The sequence below is a fragment of the Nannobrachium achirus genome (assembly GCF_963921795.1).
Source record: "Nannobrachium achirus genome assembly, chromosome: 19".
Lineage (NCBI taxonomy): Eukaryota > Metazoa > Chordata > Actinopteri > Myctophiformes > Myctophidae > Nannobrachium > Nannobrachium achirus.
The window spans coordinates 22,402,775-22,409,921 of NC_137826.1; positions in this window are offsets into that span (position 1 = coordinate 22,402,775).

The window sequence follows — 7,147 nt, forward strand, 5'->3', positions numbered from 1 at the left end:
AGTAGGCTTGCTACATAGTGTTTATTATATCCTGTCAGCATTTAAGTGCATACTACTGTCCTCGACTGTCCTCACTAATGCTTATTTTAAGATGATTTGTCTCAGAGGAGGGCTGTGTTCAGAAACCCGCCTACGAGTGACATTGTCGCTAGGCAGATTTGGTCATGTTAAATTAGTTTGTATTAATGCAAGAACATAACTTTGCAGTAAGAGGAAGGGTGACATTTCTATTAGCCTGGAATCTGCATTGATGATGTCATTTCTTGACTGATCTGAACTGCCCACCAATGAGATGCAGAATGAAAAGACCAAACTTGTGCCATCTTATAATTATTGTTTGATTATTAGTGAGGAATTAATTATACAAAGATAAGGTTGAAAATGGGCGAAGTACTCCTTTAATGGTTCGGGAATTAATGCATTCATGGATCCTCCCAAGTGTACTTAGAAGGAAGCAGTCAGTGTACACAACACACATGCATGTGAAAGCCAGCGTTTGTCTTCATCTACGTATGTCTGTAGGTAAATAATAAGTGGTAAATTAATGTGATTGATTTAGTGTTGGCAGGAACATGTCACCACCCATCTGTTTCTGGCCATACTGTGTATAGCCTCCCTGGTCTGTGATCTAGTGGTATATGACATAATGATAGATTCTAGAATCTGTTGTTTGCTAACATTTTAGTTCAGGGGTTTAGACTGTTGCAGGAGTAACACATTTTGGCCACTAGGGGGTACTGTTTACTAATAAATATAAAGCTCAAGTGCCAGTTGAGTAGTCTGAGTGCTACAGTTTGTTGTCCCAAAGCCTTTTGCAGAATTTATAGGCAACCATAGGGTTTTCAATATTTGCCGAACATGTAGCCTGTGGTTAACAGAGTTTCACGTGTTGTTATAAAATAAGAATTACCCCCGTTAATATATCTACCTAGAAGCTGAAAGTTATGTGCTTTTCTTTTTGGCCTTGTCTGTCCATCCGCCCGTCTGTCTGTCTGTCCATGCGCCCATCCGTCCGTCCACCCGTCCGTCCATCAACCATCGGTCCTAAACAACATATCAAAAATAAGAATGACTGGCTGCCAATAGGCCAATGAAGTGCAATGCATGTATTCCCCCAAAGCCTAATGGCTTCCCAGTCTGTGTCCTCAGAGCATGTGCAGACCAGCTGGCAGGAGTGTTTGCTTTTGTTATTTTCAACCTCACCCTCTCCCAGGCTGTGGTCACCCCGGGCTTCAAGATGACATTGTGCCTGTCCCAAGAACCCAAGATATCATGTCACAGCGACTGGAGACATGTCACCTGTACCTCAATGCCATTTGTTCCATGATGCCTGCCTCACTGGACCCATTGCAATTTGCATACTGTCAAACTAGATCCACTAACGATGCAATTGCCATTAGGGTTGGGCAATATAATCGATATGGCAATATATTGCGATAGTCTATTTGCCAATACTGTATCGATACTTCAGGCCGTAGTATCACGATACTTTGAGGAAAATAAAATATGTTCCCATGCATAGGAACCAATGATAGAAGTCTAGTCTTGACACTCTGCTGCCTCTTAGATGTCGCTGTACTATAGTAGCTACTTCCCCTTCCCAGGTTCAGTGAGTGAGGTCCCCTGAGAAAATGGCTGCGAACGACGAAAAAACAACATTAGAGCAGCGACTTCAGCTTTTAAAGCTGATAAATCGCAATAGTATCGTATCGCAAAGATTCGCATTATATTGTGATACTATTGCATCGCAAGATTCTTGCCAATATCCACCCCTAATTCCCATGGCTCTTCATACTGCCCTTTCTCACCTCGAGGTGAGGAAAAGTTGTGCACGAATGCTGTTCGTGGACTACAGCTCGGCATAGAACACAATAGTTCCTGCTAAAGACAAAGCTAAGACATCTGGGTCTGGATGGGTACTGCATACTGGACCTAGTCAAATAGGTCAAGGTCAGAATGGACAGCATCACACACATTAGACACACTGACCCGAACAGGGGGAGCATCAACGATGCTCACCACCCCAGCCACAACCTGCTGCTCACGCCACTGCAGTCAGACAGGCTAGGCAAGGCAAGTGATACCTATGTAACAAAAGCCACATGACCAGACTATGGAACAGTTTCCACCTGTCTTACGAAGAGCACTTCTTCTTCTTTCGTGTAACGTCACGTCAGAGATCCAACTCGGTGTTGTGAAGCCAGGTCGAAGAGGCTGTCTTCTGAGGGTGGTCTGTGTAAGGGGCAGGTGGTGATTATAATGGTCAGCATTCTCCTCAGGATCACTGCACACTCGCATGCCGCACTGTCCGCCAGGGCCCACTGTCCGCCAGGCCCCACAAGCACTATAAGCTCTGTCACCAAGTCAGTTTTGGTGACATATGCCGCCATAGAGGCATTAGCACTTTATTTATACTGTTTATGTCTTTGATTACTCTCCACTGTTGCAGCACTGCACTATGACTATAATCTGCTGCAATGTGACACCAAGAGACTGATATTTTATATCTGCTATCTGCTGCCAAGGAGGGCGGGGTGGGGGGGGGGGTGTCAGGGGTGCTGCCTCCATAGCAGTTCTACTGAGGGCAAATGCACATGCGCGCAAGTGTCTGTTCCCCCAGTTTTTATCAAAATCAACCATTCATGGCACGCTTTCTGACAAGAACAATCGCCCTCAGGCTTGGTGGTCTGAATTTGAAACCCAAGGAGTGACACAGCGTAAATTAACAAGGATGGCCCGGCTGCATATAAATGGGGTGTGTAACTTGTTAAGTAGCCTACTGCTACTGCTAACAAGATACGAGGCAATAGCATTGAGACTGACCTCAGGAAGAGACGCCAATACAGGAACCTGACAGAGATAAACAGAATTTACAGCTGCAATAAATTGAAATGTATTTTGTATTGTATGCTTTTTGCTGTTTCTTAGTATTGTTGAAACAGGGATTGGCTCTTATATTAGTGGTAGATATTACTCCATTAATGTTATTATGATTGCATCGAGACGGTTTTAAAGATATTTTTGGGGGCTTTTTCTACCTTTGGGGTGGGGGGTGACACGCAGCAAAAAGTCATTGGGATCGGGACTCGCAAACCCACTGTCATGCCAAATTACCAGCCTAGGTGCTTGGACCACTACCGTGTGGACCAGACCTCATCCAGACAGTTTTGTCAGTTGATGGCAATTGAGACAATTCAACAGGAGGGAATGATTTAACACACAAACATAACTGAAGACTGTAAATGTTACATTTATATCTCAGTACCACGCATAGTCTAAAACCAAATTCATGCAATCTCTGCCAGGCCACAGCCATGAAATGAAAGTGGCAATCCTCCCCTCCTATCACAGGAAACCCCAACCCCCTGCAACCTGTTATATTAATGACAAAGGCTAGTCCAAAGGATTGGCATGCTTAACTCACTCACAGAACTTAGATCTAGGGGTGCAAAAGTTAATCAAACTAATCAATGTAATCATTGGGCCCGATTCACCAACCTACTTACGAACGTTCTTACGAAGAAATTTGTTCTTAGACCCTTTCAAGAAGTTTTTTAAGAAGATTTGGCATACACCAATGTTTTCTTAGCTGTGATTTGTTCTTATGTTAAGAAAAAAATCTACGCACACTGTAGAGCACTCTTAGGGTGGCCTTTTAAGTGTGACATGCTGTGCTAAAATAATTTGTTCTTTATGTTTCTTCAATTCTACAGTTGTATAATAATATGATTTAAATCACCAAAATATTTGTATCATATCTTTAGAGCAGTGGTTCTCAAAGTGTGGTTTGGGGACCCCCAGGGATCCTTTAGGAAGTTCCAGGGGGTCCACTGTAAAACGAGGAAGTTTTACCATTTTAACCCAGTTTTAAACTTTGTTTGAAAATAGCCGATCTACAAGCTCACAACGCATTACCATTATTTTGAGCTTGTAGATCGGATATTTTTTAAACACTATGAAAAATCTTGAAAAATCTTCCCAGGCAGAAAATATTTTCAGGTGGGGGTCTGCAGAATGCATGTCAATGTGGTGGTCCTTGACATGAAAATGTTTAGAACCACTGCTTTAGACTAGTTTTCAACAGGTCTGAAAATTGCATCCCCTCCCAAAAAAAAAACCTTCAAGAAATTTAAGAACAGGTTAAGAGGAAGGTTAAGAACTTATTGGTGAATGAGGCCCAATGTAATCATTAGGTAACTGGAAGGCTCGGCCGGCATAGTTCACTAAGGTTATGTATAGGAATAAGGTTAGGTTTAGACATAGTAATGAGGTTACGTTTAGGAATACCATGGATGGCGACCGTTCCGAGGTTGCCGGAATTTCCCCTGGGGTGACTGTGTTTTAGGGCAAACATTTTGGTATTCTGTCATTATAGGTTCAGAAAATGTCAAGAATATTCTCCCCGTGTCTCCTAGGGTATACCCTCCCAAACACAAGCAGTAATCCTGGTCTCTATACTGCCACCCCCTGGCCAGCCGGGGCGCCTGATGGAGGGGAAAGGAACTGGTTGGAATAAGTTATAACGTGTTCCTTCCACGGGCTACGTCCAAACCGGGAAAATCCCCACTGTCAGGTGAAAAGAAGCAACTTGGACTACTCATGCATAGAAGGAAGCATGAGGACAGTCGTTGTCTCCTCAGGTGCGGCAGAGGGAGGGCAGAGCCCAGGATTACATAGGCAATTGGCACTGGGTGAAAATAGGTTACAAAACTTGTCTATGCAGTGGTGTAAAGTAGCTAAGTACATTTACTTAAACTGTACTTAAGTACAATTTTGAGGTATTTGTACTTTACTTGAGTATTACAAATTTCCAATACTTTTACTTCTACTCCACTACATTTCGGATCCAAATATTGTACTTTTACTGCACTACAATTATTTGAAAACATTAGTTACTAGTTACTTTGCAGATATCTAACTATTCATTTACCGAATGTCTGTCTGTCTAACCGTCTGTCTGGATGCTGGCATCACTGATACCAAGTGTCGCTGCCATGGTAACCAGGGGCGTCACAAGGGGGGTAAAAGTGGGACTGAGATTCTAGGGCCCAAGGTGGAGGGGCCTTAATTATTTTATACTTTAGCTAACGAAAAATAGAAGATATCCAAGCTCACAGTGCGGCACCGAGTGCCGCGTTGCAAGCTTGTATTTCTGCTATTTTTCATCATACCAAGTCGAACATTTGTAACTCACATTTTGCTTCTGGGGGGTCCCTGGAACTAAATATTTTGAGGTGGGGGTCCATGGCCAAATACATATAATTTTGGGGGTCCTTCATATGAAAAGGTTTGAGCACCACTGACATAGAAACATAGGTTTTTCAAAAAACGTTAGAAGGATTTGAAATATTCCAAGACTTTTCACGTTTTTTCAAAAATAGCAGATCTACAAGCTCACAGCGCTGTGAGCTTGTATATCTGCTATTTTGAATCCTTGTACCCAGGGCCCAGAATCTTGTGCGACACCCCTGATGGTAACAGCTGCATGCTGAAACAATGCCCAAATTTGGTGATGAGCATGCTGACATCACTGATATTAAACATTGTCGCCACCATGGTAACAGCCGCATGCTGAAACAATGCCCACATTTGGAGATGAAGACCGCCGTCTGTCATTTGTCTGCAATGCTATCATCACTGATACTAAACAGGATCGCCATCATGGTGACAGCCACATGCTGAAACAATGCCCAAATATGGAGATGAGCATGCTGCTGACATCCACCATTTTAACAGCCGCTTGCTGAAACAATGCCCACATTTGGAGATGAGCATGCTGACATCACTGATACTAAACAAACAGTGTTGCCACCATGGTAACAGCTGCATGCTGAAACAATGGCCACATTTGGAGACATCACAGACTGATACAACGGGTATTGCACAACTGGACGTCAATGGTGACTGTTCTGCCCAACGGGCACCGGTCTGGGTTCTCCAACATTGCTCCTGAGACTCTTTTACATTCAATCCCTTATTTACTGTGCATACCCCGCGGGCACAGGACTACTAAATTATAATATTATGAAGCATACATAACAACACTTTAGCCCTATTTTATACCCATTTGAAAATAGCCGATCTACAAGCTCACAAACATATTTTACTTTTGGTACTTTAAGTACATTTTGATACCAACACATATTTTTACTCAAGTACATTTTGAATTCCGGACTTTTACTTTACTTACCGTATTTTTCTACATTGCAGTATTGATACTTTTACTTAAGTATAACACGTGAGTACTTCTTCCACCACCGCGTCTATGTACATTCATTGCACAAGTACCATTTTGAGCAGCTGCTCAGGACAGTCGTACAGTTGTTTCATTTTGTTATTTGTATTTCTTTCCCGTGTCCTCATTCAGGACTCTGACAGCCGCAGGGAAAACAAAACTGTTTCTGAGACGTGGAGCCCCGGGCCGTGAGGCCCCTCCAGGGCTTTGCATTTTCCATTTTTCCATTTTGCATCAACAAAAAGTTTGTCCTTCATTATTCTTTTTGCCCTACTCAGGCAGTCCGCTGTCGTACTCGCCCTCCAGGGACAGGAGAGAGAGAGAGCTCCCTGTGGAACGCTCAGCCCACCTCACCACCTTCCACACAGCACTCCTAGAGCACTGCTTCTCAACATGTGGGTTGGGACCCCCAGGGGGGTCCACAGATGATTAACTTAATGTGCAACATTGCTTTCTCACTCAACAGTAAATACACCACCATAACGTTTAAGTGTATAGGGTACATATCGTCATTGTCGGGTGAAAACCTTGTATGTCCAAAACCGTTAGTTTTGCATTTATCATTTAAAAAATGATTTAAACTAGTGAAAACAGACGATCTACAAGCACACAACGCCTCGCGGTGCGAGGCGTTGTGTGCTTGTAGATCGTCTGTTTTCACTACTTTTGTGCACCGGCCTTGTATGATGAAGCAGGGCTTTACTTTGTGAAAGAACGTACAAATTTATACCACGATATGCACATCTCTAAAGAGACAATTTAAAGGGGAAACCACCCATTTTCAATATTGAACTATGTCATTAATATACCTTAGAGGAGCTGTGTGGAAATAAAAAAAAAGCCCCCCCCCCTTCTGTGTTGCCTAGAGCTGGATAGATTTTGGGGTTTGTATTGTAAATCACACCAGTGACT